Source organism: Lycorma delicatula, chromosome 9 (genome assembly GCF_047948215.1).
Source record: "Lycorma delicatula isolate Av1 chromosome 9, ASM4794821v1, whole genome shotgun sequence".
Lineage (NCBI taxonomy): Eukaryota > Metazoa > Arthropoda > Insecta > Hemiptera > Fulgoridae > Lycorma > Lycorma delicatula.
Genome location: NC_134463.1, coordinates 38,269,029 through 38,286,112, shown reverse-complemented (window position 1 = coordinate 38,286,112; position 17,084 = coordinate 38,269,029). Strand labels below are relative to the sequence as shown.

At 28.0% G+C, this 17,084-nt stretch overlaps 1 protein-coding gene across 5 annotated transcripts in view; it reads right to left on the bottom strand.

Moving 5' to 3' along the window:
- LOC142330581 (uncharacterized) overlaps positions 1-17,084 on the bottom strand; it is a 325,414-nt gene that overhangs the window by 219,668 nt on the left and 88,662 nt on the right. For 4 of the 5 annotated variants that reach the window (XM_075375963.1, XM_075375967.1, XM_075375968.1 and 1 more), the window contains exon 1: positions 7,096-7,264. The exons of the other annotated variant lie outside the window; for it this stretch is intronic. The gene's annotated coding sequence lies outside the window, so the exon portion shown is untranslated. Of the gene's footprint in view, positions 1-7,095; positions 7,265-17,084 lie in introns of those variants that run through there. 5 annotated transcript variants of the gene reach the window in all.

The window sequence follows — 17,084 nt, the reverse complement described above, 5'->3', positions numbered from 1 at the left end:
AACTTCTTTTACTAAATTTAAAATCATTGTCAACATCGTCAGTTGTCTTTATCGATTGTCATTGACAATGTCAATATCGATTTCTTCAGACAGTTTTTATGCGATTTACTAAATTTAATGTCATTGCCTATAAAACATAAATTTGTATTATTATTATTATCGTAATTACGATTATTATCGTAATGTACGTAAAAACAAATTAATTTGATCATACAATTAAAGGTAATGACAACTATTTACATATTTTAACAACTGAAAAGTTGTTTTTCATCCAAATTAATCAATTTTATACGCGTTGTGAATAGAGATAACTATGAGAGCAACAGTCAAAACAGTTAACTATAAAAAAAGTATTTACAATTTTTTGTGAAGTTTTATACGCAAATTTGCGCGGGCAAGTCGCGTTGGAGGTTTGTTAGCAATATATATATATATATATATATATATATATATATATATCTTCTTTAATTTCATATATTTCAAAAATTATGAAAATAATTTTATGATATAAATCTGTGAAATTAAAAATTTCATGACAAATAAACAAAAAAGTGAGAATTTACAGAGATTTATAATTGTAATTATTCGTAAAAAATTACTTTACTTAACGGTACTTTCTTTTTCTTAAATGTGGTTGAAAATTTGTATTTAAATAATATACAAATGAACAAAGAAAATGTGTTCTCTCCATCACATTCTCACTCACTCTCCCACTCTCTCTCTCTCTCTCTCTCTCTCTCTCTCTCTCTATATATATATATATATATATATATACAAAAAGTCAGTAGCATAAATACAATTTAAAGTAAAAATATTTTAAAAACAGGTCTAAAAAATTAAACTTTAATAAATGCATCGTTTTTTAAACAATAGTTAAAACTAAAACATAAAAGAAAGTATAATGCGTACAATTAAAATAAAAGCTTGGATTGGAGAAGGTCGAGCGAGACTGCTTTACTACCAAACCTGAAAACATTTACACCCATCCAATAGGACAACAATAATAACTGTTATACTTTTATTTATGCACGTTTAATTTATTACCATTTTCAGGTTTTGTTATAATTCATTATTATATAATTAGTATTAATAATTTAATAAATAAAGATTGAAAAAACAAGAATTTTAATTTAATGTAAATAGTTCATCAAAATGGTCCTTTATTTTCTAATTTCTATGTAATTTAATTATGTCACACAATTGCGGTTTTAACATTGCTTTAACATCACTTAGCGACTTCTCACATCAACAGCAGAAGTAGTATAATCCAAAAGTTACATCCATTAATTTGCTATGACATGCACTGTGTCCAATTATGAGATTACTATTATAGTAACGAAATATGTTATGGTAATTTGTTATTACAAATAAAATTATTTATGCCTAATATTTTGTTCAAGATGTATGTGAAGTAATTTATTTATTTATTTCTCGATAGTATATATATTTTTTTTCAAGTATATTAAACTAAAGTTTTGCTATATATAAACAGATACAATAACGTAATACAAAAATATGTGAAATGAGTTGTATATTTATTATAGGCTATAATGTTATGATTCTCTTTGAAATGGTGTAATTATTTACGAAAATTATTTTTAAATAGCACGTACGCATTACTTTTGTAGCAATCAGTAGCAAGCGTTCCGCATACCGGCTCATAGGAGTGGGGTAGAGAAGGCAAGTAGAGGCACTTTGCAGAGAGGACCTGTCTTTAGATTTTACATATTCTATAAGTATAAACTATTCTTTTTTGTACTGTATAGTAAGAAATTTATAAGTTCGCAAAATACTTTTAAACAGATTATTATCTAAAATTAAAAAAGAAATTTTGGTGCTATATATTGGTGCTGAAAGTAGTTAAACACACTGCATTGCAGAATACTCTGTTTTTGAATGAGCCTAATGTTACGAGAAAAGAATAATATAACGCTCTGTACAGTGACTGCCACGGGCAAGCAAGCTTTTATTTTCATCGTACGCACTGTATTTATGATTATATTTTTTATTTATACTCTTTGAATAAATGAAATTAATAAACTGAATCATCAAAATGACGATATTTGTAAATATAATTTACCACAACAAAAGATTAGATCGTGAACGTTAAAGATGTTAATATGTTTACATTAAATGTACATTACAGATTTTATTTATTTATTTTGTAGTTGGATATTAATTATAATAATAACCATCTCCTCATACGGAAGTTTTAACGCTCTTGATTCCTCCACTTCTACAAATCTACTTGTAGGATTTAATAATTTATTTATATTTTAAATAAGTACCATAATTTTTAATTTATTTTATGTAAACTATATATTTTCATAACAAATCTCTATTGTTTTTGACTAATGAATCAATTAACGATGATTTTTTTTTAAATCTACATTTAAAATCACACATAGACACACACACACTTCATATAAAGTGTATTTTATGTACTAGCATCCCCATCACGGCTTCGCCCGCGCTATATGGTTACTTGCGTTCTCATCGAGGTCAATCTTTTTTAATTTTATGTTTTTTAGTCAAGTAAACGGAGGCATTACAGCCAGTAGCGCGCAAATACAGTAATAGAGATAGTAGTTATGTTGGTTGAGCCACCGCGCCGTAATCGAAATTTTTAAAAAACACGAAAATGGGTTTTATTTATCTGAAGAGTATTTGCAAGGCAATATACACAGAATATCTCGTTTAGTATAGTTGGAAATGAGGAAAATCTGCAATCATTGTTCAAATTGTTTTTACCTTTCTTCATCCGTTTCAAGGTCGAATTTTGAAAAATTTAGAAATCGATTTTTAGATATTCACATGAAAATTAGACATATCAAAAATCATGTTGATATCCTCATTTTTTACCGAAAAATAAAAAAAAAAGAAATAGTTAATTTTACTCTTAACCCTTTGTTATTTTAACCCATTCAACTCGGAATTTAAAAAACCTTTCTTAGTGTGTACTTGCACCGATAAGAAGAACATGCACTAAAATTTTCATCAATTTATAGAGATTACGCGTTGATCACGAATCACTCACAACATATATATATATATATATATATATATATATATATATATATGTGTGTGTGTGTGTGTGTGTGTGTGTGTGTGCGCGCGCGCTGAATTATTAAACATATTTAAATAGGAGTAGAATAATAAATTAAACAATTGTTACAAAAAGTAAATAAATGGTTGTTTAATTGGTTATTACAAATACATTAAAATGACAGTGTTCTATTCCAATCTGCAAATTTTTAACCAATTATTCATTTATCTCAATTAAATCTCTAATCTTTATTTAAAACTACAGCAATATAATAAATTGTTTTATAGCTCCCTGATAAGAAATAAATATTTTTGAATAAGTAATTATATAATATTTACTATTAACGGACATTATTTAAACATGCAAAGAAAAATTATAATAAACAATTATTGAAGTAAAATAATGGATTCAAAACGCTCAAAACCCGTTAAAAAGGATTAAAATTAGATACACATTTTTATTGTAGCACAGTCATCATCAGTAAATAAAAGAGAATTTTCCTAATAAAGATAAATATTAAAATGTATAAATATAAGAACAAAACTTAAATCTTCTGTGACCATAAAAATAATAATAATAAATGGAATTATAGAATGAAAAAGAACATAAAAAAAGAATATGTGATGAGAATGAATGAATTTAGATTGAACAAACAAATCTTCGATAAAATTTGGAAATAAAAAAAAAACCATCGACAAGGTTACATCAAATAAATGAAAACTGAAATTCAATCTAACTCAGGAATGTTCCTCACATAGAGATGAGTTCAGAGTCTTATACAATTTGAACATATCTGTGGAATAGAATAAGCGTAGTTGTAGGAAATGATCTGAAGAAGATAAAAGATCAAATCAAAACAAATGAAGAAACTCTCGTAAAAAAGAAAGAAAAAGACAAAAAAATTATCTGTTTGCATAAAAATAGGTGATTAAAGATTAAAAAAATATACATCAGTTTACAGTTTATTTAAAAATAATAATTTAGATTACATGCAATTTACGTGAACTTCATAATATTTTATTAACTTTTTTTTTATTGTTAATATTCCTTTTATTATTTTTTGTTTTAATTTTTACATGTAAACAAGCCGGTCAGGGCTCACCTCGCTCGCCGTCTCCGCTGTATTCGTTATCCTCATAGTTGTGAGAATAATACTGATAAATAAAAATAAAAATATACTGATTTTACAAATACCTGATAAATAAACTAAATTACAACAGACAGAATAGTAGTAACTAAAGTACACAGAATTTTTACGAGGAAAAGTAAACAATTTCTCCCCCAAGGGGGCTACAGCTTCGATCTATGGCTTAAAAGCTTCCCTGGGATAACACGAATGTATCCTGAAAATTTGAAAATAATTAATTAGTTGATTCTAGCGTGATGCTGTTGAAATTGACAAACAAAACCCGCCAAAAATTTTCGTAATTATTTATTAGATTTACTTTATTATTTTCTTGATAATATTTTTTTAACAATCAAAATTTGTATAAACTATTTAATCCATTACACTATTTAATAATTGTTATTTTAATTTAAATTAGGATAATTTTAAAGATTTTTTAATCAAATTACGTCAAAGTTTCTTTCGAGCCTTTTTTTAATATTCCCATAATTTCAACGATAACTTTACATAATCAAAATTTTACATCGTTAAAAGTACAATAATAACATTAACGTTATTACAAAATTATGAAATAAAGAAGGGAATGAGGAAATATTGCAGTTATTTTTAATAATTTTAATTTAAAATATTTATTTTTAATTTTCTAAATATTATTAAAATGTCAACTTTTATGAAAGTGATTGGATTATAAAGTTAAAAGCAAACTTATCTTTAAAATGTTTTTAATAAATCAATTAAAAATAAATAAATCAAAGTAAAGACATAATCGTAAGTACAAAGTATATTTATAACTTGTAAACATAATTTTTCTATTAGTAAAAAAGAGATTATTTTTAACTTAATTTTAGAATAAATATGTATGCAAAAATATATAATTAAATTACCTTATAAAGTAAATAGTATTGACCCATACACTAAAAATAGATCATAAGTAATATTTTGAGTAACTGATAATGAACTTGAAACGTTTAATTAAAGTAAGATAAAATTAAACAACTTTATATGTTTACATATAAAGTATTTATATTAACAACATTAAATTCAATACCTAATATAAAAAAAATACAAAATAAAAAAAAGATAAATAAATTCTGTACTTCCTAATTTTATTTTCGATTAAATATTTATAAACATTAAAGAAATATAATCTAAATAAATGTTTAGTTTTTATGAAAATTAAAAAAAAAATGAATTAACGAATAAATAATTATTTATAAATATTATAAAAATAAATTATCAAAAAACTAATAAAATAGGCCTACATAAAAAAGAAAATCCCAGAATAAATTAATATAAAATTCCTAAAGAAAAATTGATCAATTATATTAATAAATAACAACCAATACTAGCAAACCACTTTGTGAATTTTTCTTTTTCATACCCTTTCACCCAGTTTTTGTATTATTCGTCTTTATTTACTGATGATAGTTTAACAAACGAAATGTCCATCTACTTGTAATTTTTTTTAACAATTTTTGAACTTTTCTTTTTTATTTTAAATAACCCTTTAGCACAGCTCTATGTTTCACATTTAATAAAATGAAATTGAAGTTTTTTTTTAATTTTGGCAAATATTTTTTTTCGATAAACTCTAGAAGAGAAAAAAATATTTTTCCTAAATTTACAACGGTTAATATACGTAAATAAGAAAAAAGATTATAACTGAAAAGATGGTTTCTTTAAATACCAAATATAATTGATTGAATTCAAGATAATTTTTTTTTATAAAAAGAAATCATAAATTAAATTTGTTTTTTATGCTTTATTAAGAATTGATTATTTATAATAATTTTTTATTTTAATGATATTCTGGAAGCTTCCAAATCAATTTTTATATGCGGGACCGTAACCAACTATATCTCATGTTCGTGTAATGAAGTGTATCTAATTATTAATAATTAACCTTCATCATTTTTTCTTAGTTATTTTATATTTAAATCGAAATAATCATTTAATTTTATATTTTTATTTTGTTGCAAATTATTTTTCAACAGTTTATCCGATTTTATATAAAATTAAAATTTCAATAAAATGATTTTAACACTTCTTCGTTAAATATGTCATTTAAAATGAAATTTCTTCATTAATTCCTTCTAAATTGTTAATGTTGTTAACATTATTAGGTATTTAAAAAAAATAAGTCGTATATATTCGTATTAAAATATATATTTAAAAAATTATACTTTTTTTAATAAATTGTGAGTTTTGATTTTGCAAAAATTATTATTAATTCTTTTTTTGTGCTAATTTTTAATTATTGATTTATTATTTTTAACTTAAAAAAAAAATTTAGTTACTTTATAAATTATTTTCTTATATTTATGTATTTCAAGATCAATTATTAATTATTTTATTTAGTACGTATTTTTTTATATTATTAATTATACTTAAATTTGTATTTCCTAAGTTTACTATTATTTAAAGGTTTCCAATGGTTTGTTACATCCAGGCAAGTTATGAAACTATTTCTTCTTGTTGTTCTTCAATACATTACTCTACAATCTCTAATATAATTTATTAATTAATTAAACATAATTTGGTAATATTAATTTATTAATATTGTGAGATAAAAATATCAATAATGAAAAGATTTATGGTTAATAGATTAACACTCGCAAAAAAAAAGTAAAAGAAACAAGTAAAATTTCATGAGAGCAACTAAACAATAGAATGACATCATCATGAATTCATAGTAACAGTAATATAAAAATATGTAATTTTAATAAAATTATGTAAATAGATGGCGGGAAAACAAAGATAAAGCTAAACAAAATAAAGTTTCATGTTTACATGAAATGGCGGCTATATTATAATATATGTGGGTAATTTAAAAAAAAAGTTTTTTATTAAAAATAATATTAAAAAATCACCGAATAAATTAATAAATATCAATAACAAATAATTTTATTTTTTAAATACTGACTGTCCATTAACTACACAAAAATATTTAAATTAAAAAAAAAAAAAAACAAGAAAACTTTTAATTAGATCATCCGAAGGCCAAAATGGCCGACAATATTAAAAGTAAAGACATAGTAACCGAGTCAACGCACAAGATATTAGAAAATATTCCCTAACACCGAACAAACCATTCCCGCTAGACAACAGCACTAAACAGATTCATACTAGAGGGTTAAAGAGGGAACAGAGACGTAAACCTTCCCCCACTTTTAAACTAATCTCAATTGGTACAAAAATAACTCACAACTGTGCGTGTGTTTATAATTCAATGATGCTATCCGTCCCTCTGTTCAACTAAAACCAGCACTGAATATCTTTTGTAAATTCTGTTTTTGTAATCTACACGTTATGACCTCAACTGCAGGCTTACTATAAAGAAATAGTAGAACATTTTTCAAATTTTCATTGAGCTTAACAAGAAATATATGTTTAACATATAAGAATTTATTTCATTGAAAAATAATATTTAATTATTATACAAATAAAATATATCAAATGAATTAACTAATAGTTTAATAGAAAAAAATTAAATTACATTGTTGGTAAGTGAAAAATAGCTCTTTCTTTTTCCTGTTTAGCCTCCCGGAATTACCGTTCAGGAATTACTTCAGAGGATGATATGTATGAGCGTAAATGAAGTGTAGTCTTGTACAGTCTCAGTTCGACCATTCCTGAGGTGTGTTTCCACACACCACAGGAATTAACCCCTGGAGGTTAATTGAAACCCAACCACCAAAGAACACCGGTATCCACGATCAAGTATTCAAATCCGTATAAAAGTAACTGCCTTTACTAGGAGTTGAACGCTGGAACTCTCGATTTCCAGATCAGCTGATTTGGGAAGACGCGTTCACCACTAGATCAACCCGATGGGTTAAGTGAAAAATAGCTATTACACCAGGACTTGAAGCATACTGTTTAGGTTATAAAATTAAAAAATAATCGCGCCGGAAGGTACATTACCAGTGCTAAGTATGGGATAAAAAAGATTTCCACCTTAAAGTTAAGAAAAACTTCAAATTTACTCAATACGACAATGGTTGCATGTGAAAAAATTTTCACATGTTTAGCATACGACAAACCTCATCTTCTTACAATTCCAGCAAAATTTTGGTCATCCCTTGCCGTAAGGATTGGTCATACCAAAAGTTGTTTCAGACAAAAGTTTTAGGCAATGTTTAGAGAACTAACGACCACTTTAAACCAATTCGATACTGAGCCTATTAAGGGAGGTATGATTTTTTTTGGCCTTCGAAACCCCATTTTTTCTACCCCCTTGGGCCAATAGATGGTAATATCAAAAAACTTTACTTACATAGTTTTAGGCCCTTATCGAAAGAATAGTAGGAACTTTAAAAAAATTCGATATTTTATTTAATAAGAAAGTTATAGCGATATTTTGTTGTTTTTAAAAAGCCCCCATTTCCACCCCCATGGTCCGATTTTTCCCATTAACAAACTCAACTGAGATTTTGGGTCGTTATATTTTATGTATCAATTTGAAAGATATTGGCGAAAAATTTCGGCAGTTATCGTGTCCACAAGAAAGTGAAATATATATATATATATATATATATATATATATATATATATATATATAAACTTTTGAACTGACGGTGGTTTTGGGGTCTGGGGGATGTGAAACGCGAAGATATGTCGAAATTTTCCGGAAGGCGAATCATGGTACCCATTACAATAGGTAGCTTTCTTATGAAATCAAGCTAAACGATAGATTGAGAAAAGCAAAACCAGTCATGTAGAAAATAATATCGTATATAGATGTAAGAATAACAAAGATATATTATTTTTAATTGTGTAGAGTGTAGCATATTTTATAATAGTAGTGAAATATAAACAACAGAAAAAAAAAGAAAGAATAAATGTCTTTGAAATGGACTATTACAGATGAATACTGAAAGCTAAGTAGTTTGATAAAGGGTGAAATGCAAACGTCTAGTAAGGTAGGAAACAAATTCGTGACAAAATCTTGTAAAGAAACCAAGTTGATTGATTTATTTAATTTGATAGTTAAAGGGTATGTAAAGACTGAAAAGTAACACAAACACTGGAATAAATAAAACAAGTAATTGAGGATGTAAGACGTACAAACTATTTTTTGATAAAAGCTTAGCAAAAGATATAAAGGAATGTTGAATAGAATTAACAAAATAATTTGATCATTAATAGAAAAAGTAATGTAAATAATTAACACTTTAACTTCATTAAATAATAATTGAAGTTCCGAGATAAGTTGTCTCTTTTGTTTATTATCAGATAGACCCGGGCAATATTTTTTCATAGAAACATTCCCCGATGAAACACAACTTCTGATTGTTTAAAAGTGTAAATGTTTAAAAAAAAACACCATTCGTACGTCCTCGGGTATTCTCAACTTTTGAGAGTATGGGATTTAACAACCCTAGGGATCCAAGTTGGCTGCAGTCTTCCTTAATACGATATATAGACTGCAGCTTGTGACTGTAGTCAAACACATAGTACATTTAAGTTACAAACAAATTGTTTTTCACTTTACAACATAAATATTTCATACTGTACAAATCATTCTTCATAAAAATATTTTTTTTAAATATATTCACTGAATAAAAGAGGTAAATATTAAAAATTAAAAAACACGACTACCAAGAAAAAAAAAACATTGCTCCTTAATACAGGATAATTAAAGAGAGTATAAATAGTATATTTTATAGTATAATTTTTTTTCTAACTTTTTATATTTATTTAAAAATATATATATATATATATATATATATACATTTACAGAAAGAATTCCAACGCGGGGTCATACATCTAAATCGGTTCAGCCGCTGAGCTGCTATGGTGCAACAAAAATACATATAAATTAAAAATTAATGTAATCCACCTTACTAGCACGTTGATATTTATCTTAGATCTTTCGGCCTACCCGGAAGCCATCATCAGGAGTTAAAACTAATATATTTAAAGTCAAAAGTTTAAAAAATCATAGTTACAAATTTAAAAACAGTTACGACTGTCCCAGTCCTACTAGTATACTCCTCATGTAAAATACATATATTTACATACACCCTAAATACATTACACTTCTTTTTTGGCAGTTGTGTAAAAAAAAAAATAGAAAAAAAGAGAAAAGTAGAAATATTTCAACCAAAAAAAAAAGAAATTGAATCAACACAGATATATAAAGAAAAAATAATCTAAAGAAAAAAAAACATAATTAATTGTACTTTTCTCGTTAAATAAATAAACAAACCAATTTTCCGTGTTGAATGCAAAGAATATGAATATGATTGTGACGTATATAAAACATTTAAGGAACAGATAGCATTAAATCAAAAATTCTTTCACTAGAAATAATGATATTCATTATAAAATCAGTCTTAGTAATTACTAGAAGAAAGCTGACACGTTGTTTCTGATCCACGGCACACACAGACACACATACACACACACACACACACACACACACACACACACCTTAATTAAAAATATTTATCATTGTATTTAAATATAATATTTTTTCGTTTACTTAACTTTTTTAACTCAAAAAAGTGCGCGCACATACCGTATTTAATTCACGTGGGTGTAGCAATACTAGCGGCTACAATCGGCATTAACTAAACTAATGTAATTTCACAACATATATAGAATAAAATTTGCTTTTACGGTCGGCAGACCGGTGTATCCGTGAGGCTTAACGCACCAGGTGCCGAGACAAACGGGCGATCGAGTTTGAGACCCAGCCAGACCAAGTTACTATTTTACATTTTAAATAATTATTTATTTAATTCTACTGCTCATCTGTGACGTCATAACATAGCAGATGACTACAACAGCATTTTTTGGAGTGGAGGTGCGATTTTGAAAAATCTTTTATTGCAAATATTGTTATTTTTCAATTTTTAACAAATATATTACAGAAAAATATGACGTTAATTAGAGGAAATCTCGAGATATTGAGAGTGACCTTGCTCTATAGCTTCTTCCCCTTGACTTTTTAAGTTGAAAATTTAATCTGCTCCACATATAGAAGCAATCTGACCAAGTTTGGTCCAAATCGGTCAAGTAGTTCTGGAAATTTAAGGTGATTTAGAGCCTAACTCTAGACACGTACATACGAACATTAACAACCGGAAAATTTTCAACCGGTTTTTTGTTTTTTAAGTTCCTTAGGTGTCAAAACGTTAAGATTCGATAAAAACCTCATATGCCCAAACTGGACCGATTACAATACTTTCCCTTCTAGAGCTATAGCTCGGTTATAGCGCTATCTAGACGGGAAAGTAAAATTTATCCTTTGTAAGGTGAACATAACCTGCATTTCAGTGGGCTTTGCATGTTGATATGTAACAAAAAATTCAGTTCAATGAAGAAGGCAACGGGAAATCATTCCCGTTGCTTCATTCACTTTAGTAAGCCTGGTATGGGATGTTTATTATTCTTGGAAATAGGTTTACCATCTTCATGAACGATTTTGTTCCACATCAGATCGCCGACAACTATTACAGTTATGGTATCCGACATACCAACAAATAAACTAAATTCAATTTTGCGGATTTCTACCAAAAATCTTAAAGCAATCTCCCAACTAGGATTTTAATACACATGCATCCACAAACATTTAGTTATAAGACAAATCAAGAGAAATCATTAAGAAAATGTTTACAAACACAAATACTTTTTATTTACTGATGTATGTTGGTGTCAGGCATTTATAAAAATAGCAAGCATTCCAAGACAGGTTTTTTATTAGTAATTGTAATGAAAAGTGGTTTCACATTGGCTTCTATATCTAGTACAGTCGAATATGTAATGGATATATCAATAGGTTAAAACAGCCTTACAAATGACATCTTCCTATCGGCTCACTTATTCTCAGATAAATAATTCTGACTAGTATCATTTGTATCTCAGTTGTTACAGCTACCATACAAAAGACTGGGACAAATAAATATTATCATTATTATTATTGCGGTTGAAGTGCATCCAAAATTGCCATTTATATTTATTAAAAAAAGATCTTCATTGGGTAGTGTCCTCCTTTTCATGCCTAAATTTATACCTTATACCCATTTCTTTCTAGGTCTTCCAAACTTTCTACGCCCAGTTGAGATTTATATCCAAAACCGCTATGGAATTTCGTTTGTAAATGATAATAAATACTTATAATAATTTATCCACTTCTGGAATTAGGCGGATTTATTTTTGACAGACTACAAAATTTCTAATGTTTGAAAAATGAGATGACTTTTATGACAAAAATGCCAGGATTCGCACCAGAAATCTCCTGATGGAAGATACTACCACTCTCCTAAACAGAGCAAAAAAAATTTTCTTTTTTTGCTCAAAAATTAATTTTTCTTTTAATAAATATATTCATCCATTTAAATAATAATATTGAGAAAAGATTTAAGTATTAAAATTTGTTTTCCGGGTCTGTTACTTGATATAAGTATATAATAGAGAGAGTGATACACAAAGAACGTAACAAATTTTCAGGACAGGTTCTAATACTGACTAAAAGGAAGAAAGTTCATACAAACATTGTTTCGAAAACGCTACATTAGTGAGTTTCAGTTGGCGAATGATTTCGCTCTGATTTCTGCGCCTTCGGTAAAAGTAAACCTGACTGTAATTCTTTGGACCCAAATTAAGGAAAAATTTCATGGTTGTATAAAATTGAAAAGTATAATAAAAAGAATAGGTCCCAGAACATTATTTATAGTAGTTTTTAAGAAATTTGGGGTAAAAGAAAAATAGTACATCGAAAGGCAATTTTTCCCCCGAAAAGTTCACATTGGAACGTTAGGTCATTTATTTATTTGCAGTTGTTTTTTTTTATGTTTTTCTATCTGCCCAGTTTTTCTTCATTCTTTCTGATACATTTTTCCTTCGTTTTTCTGAAAGTTCAGCTCTGTTGTTCTTGCATTTTGGCACTTCTTGGAACCTTTTATTTTCATCTTTTAATATTCTCTTTAAAATTTCTCTTTCTCTTATAAATTTTTCAGTTATCTTCAGCTCTTTTAGGTTTTATTTAACTTGTGTGAACCATTTATCTTTAGTTTTTTTACTCTGGAAGAAATCAAAAATTTTTTAAGTCAATATACTGTTATTCCTTCTAACTAAATGGGAGTAAAATACAATTCGTCTTTTCCTTATTGTGTCTGACAGTTTTCCAATTCTAGTAAAAAGTTTGTTATTTGGAATTAATTTTATGTGATTATTTTGAACTCTAGAACCTAAAACGTTTCTTATAATTTTCCTTTCTTTTTTTAGATTTTCTAGTAAATCTTTGTTGCACATTCTTAGGGTTTCTGCCGCATAGAGTGCTTCCGGCTTTATCAGAGTTTTCTAGTGTAGAAATTTTGAGTGCCATGATAATAAAGACTGTTTGTTTTATATGTTTTTCATTAGTTGGAAAGTAATTCCATTTTAATAGCTCTAACTGTTAACGCTTTTTTACCTAAAGGATTCTAACTGACCATTCTCCGAGATATTTGAAATTACCCACCACTTTCTCTATTTTTATATTAAGGAAATTCGGGCAATTTTTATCATTAATCAAAATTTTTGTTTTTTCAAGCGCGATTTTTAATCCCGTTCAGCAGAATGTTTTTGTAGTTCTTTAATTTTCTGTTCAGCTTCTTTACAGTTTTTAGCTAATATCATCAGCGAAAGCTAAACAGTTAATCTTTAGTCCTTTAGTTACCAGTCTTATTCCACTACTTTTGTTCCATTCTCTAACTAATTTTTCAAGAGCACAGTTAAAAAGTAGTAAAGAAAGCCTCCTTGTCTTACGCGGGTTACGATGGAAAAAGAATCAGAGTATTCTCCCAGAAATTTTATTTTAGAATATGTGTTAGTTAATGTTGCTTTGATTAATTTTGCGGTTTCGTTATCTAAACTCTAAAACTAAAACCATAAACTCTGTTAATTTTGAAAAACTCAGTTAATATTAATGATGTCCTAACTATTGAATCGTATGCTGTTTGAAAATCAATACAAGTTAGAACATGTATGTTCAATTTTTACATTTACAATATTCAATAATATTTTTTAAATGGGCTATTTTATGTTTGACATTAAAATAAATTTTTTAAATGGGTAATAAACATAAAAGGGATATAACAAAACTTGTAGATAACTTAATTGTGACTAAAGCACCTGAATAAAATCCGTAAAAACTAAATACAAATGTAAGAATTCCGAAGTTTATTAAAAACAAAACATATCAATATGTAGCCGAATTTAACTAGATAATAATCGAAACGAACACTAAAAACACTTTATATAAATATATATGTGCAGACACACAAGCAAACGAAAATAGTAAGCTTCCTATATAAATATACTTACGTCACCTCTATCGGGAATTTTAATCATTTCCGGATACCATCTTAAAGTAAGAGCTCGCTGATTTCATTTTCACCTGTTCACATCTCATTCTTTATCGTATTTTTCTTCCGCTTTCGGTTATCCTTGTTAATTTCTTCTTTCCTAATTTCGTCCGACTATTTTTTAAGCTGTCCTGTTTTTATTTTATTTATTTTCTAAAGGTTTTCATTCACTAACTTCTACATTTATAATTACCCATTCTATATAAATACTCAACCCACTCCTATTTTAAATTATTTTATTATTAAGTCGCATCAATTACTGAATTGATCTCTTTAATAAACATTTCTACTTTTCCCACCATTAAGCCTTCCTAAGTATGGTGTGGATGCACCAAACAAGTCCTTCATCAAGCGGCTGTACAACAAATTCCAAGAGAGAGGGAATGTGGCTAACACCAATAATGTTAATCGATGTGCAAGCTGCATATTCTGTTAGTTCCAAGAAGTCTGTGCAACACCTATCTAACCAGTATAGTCTCTACGTCGGTAGTGCCCACACGGCATTGCGCAAGTGTTTAAAGATGCATCCGAACAGAATTCGTGTTATCTGCAGATATTGGAAAACATGTAGCATTCTGTCAGGGGTTCATGTCATCTGTAACGCCAGACGGGGAAGAAACTCGATGGTTTTGGCCTGACGAGGCACGGTTCCATCTTGATGAACACGTGAATGCACAGAATTCACGCATTTAGTGTACGAAACTCCATCTGCACGAGTCTTCTCTGCGCGAACAAAAAGTGGGTGTTTGGTGTGTAATTTCACGTAAGCGAATCTTCATAACATTCCTTCATGGCACAATGAACAGTGAGCGCTACATACAAGTGGTGCAACAATTTGTATACACTATACCTGCAGATCGGCTAGAGGACACGTGGTTTCATCAAGGCAATGCTACGGCTCATACAGCCAACAACATTATGATTTTCTTGGATCGGTGTTTTCATGGACAAGTGATTTCGAAGTGGTTGTGGGCCCCTCGGTCTCCTGATTTATCCCCTCCTGAATTTTTCTTGTGGGGATACCTTAAGGATGCTGCTTAATCCTTACACCATTCCCGAATTACAGAGCGAAATTGAATGGTGTCACTACAACTCCTCAACAAACGTTACAATATGTGTTTAAGAGCATGCAATGTCATATCTAATTATGTAAATCGCTTATTGGAGGACACTTTCAACAACTATTGTAACTTACTTGTTTTCCCATTAGGTTGCGCCACTGTTTGAACACCTAAATTCCTTTAATTCTAAATATCCTTTTGGAAGAACATATAAATTTAACTATAGACCTCGTTCATCATCAGGGAAAAAATGTGAAATCCGGCATGATTTCATAAACCAAATATTGAAGAAGAAGATATTATTATGTAAATATTGGAAACTGATTTTTGTTTCATAATTCTTCAAGGCTATGCACAGACTTTTCCTTCGTATCTAATTACGAAGGAAAGATCAAAATAATTATAATTATCAGGATTTAATGAAATTTTTAGATTTTACCTTGCCAGCACCAATCGGAAAATTTGACTCTTATTCCTGATTTTACTGGTATAAAGGCAATAAATTACAGGATCTGTAATAAATGACAGGATAAACAGTTTAATTAATTTTAAATTACAGGATAATAATTAATACCTTTGGAAAAGAGAGTCCGTTATTGCAAGTAGGCCACGTATGACCAGGTGATTGGGATACGTTTGAAGATCCTCTACGGTGGACTATAATCCTTATGGATTCTAAAAACATATGTATGTATGTGTGCGCATTCGTGTGCACGAGTAAAAGCCAATATTTTCCTTACTATCTCTAGAATGGGTGAACATAAAATCATGAAAATTGATTTTTAGGTCTTATATGTAGGGAATTGATGCAATTAAATTTTAATGAAAATCGCATATACAGGAAAAAGCTAGTTACTCTTTAACCCCATGATTCATAACTACTACATCAAGGTAGATGTACTGGGTAACATTTGAATATCATTAGACTAATATTATAGTAAAAAAAAAAAATCATTCTTATCTCCACTTCCATTCCTGAAACAAAAAAATCGTAAAAAATAACGGTGACCCCTCCCTTTTAAGACTCATGAATCATGAAAGTGGGGGTCATTTAACCCTGATACAATTTTCATGGGCTTTTAACAACAATTGTTTGTAATACACAACATTTTAAAATCTCCCCTCTCCCAAAACATAAGTTTCTCCTATTCTTACAAATCAAAAAAAAAAAATGGAAATTTTCAGGGTTTTAAATTTTTGGATATTTCTAATTAGAATCAAATATACAAAGTAGTCTATGAGACGGAGAGATCCCACAGTCACCCTTTTGAGTTCCATCAAAGGAAGGGTATAATTTTTAAAAACGTTTATAATTATGTACTTTAAATAAATTATTCAAGAATGTTTTTTAATACTTTTTATTAGTTAAGAAAATTAATAAATAAATACATAAATAAGAAAATAAGTAAGGTTCTAAAAGTAATCATTTTTAAATTTATTATTGGAAAAAGAATTAAATTTTTAACTTTTTACAATATTTTGTAAAAAATTGAAGC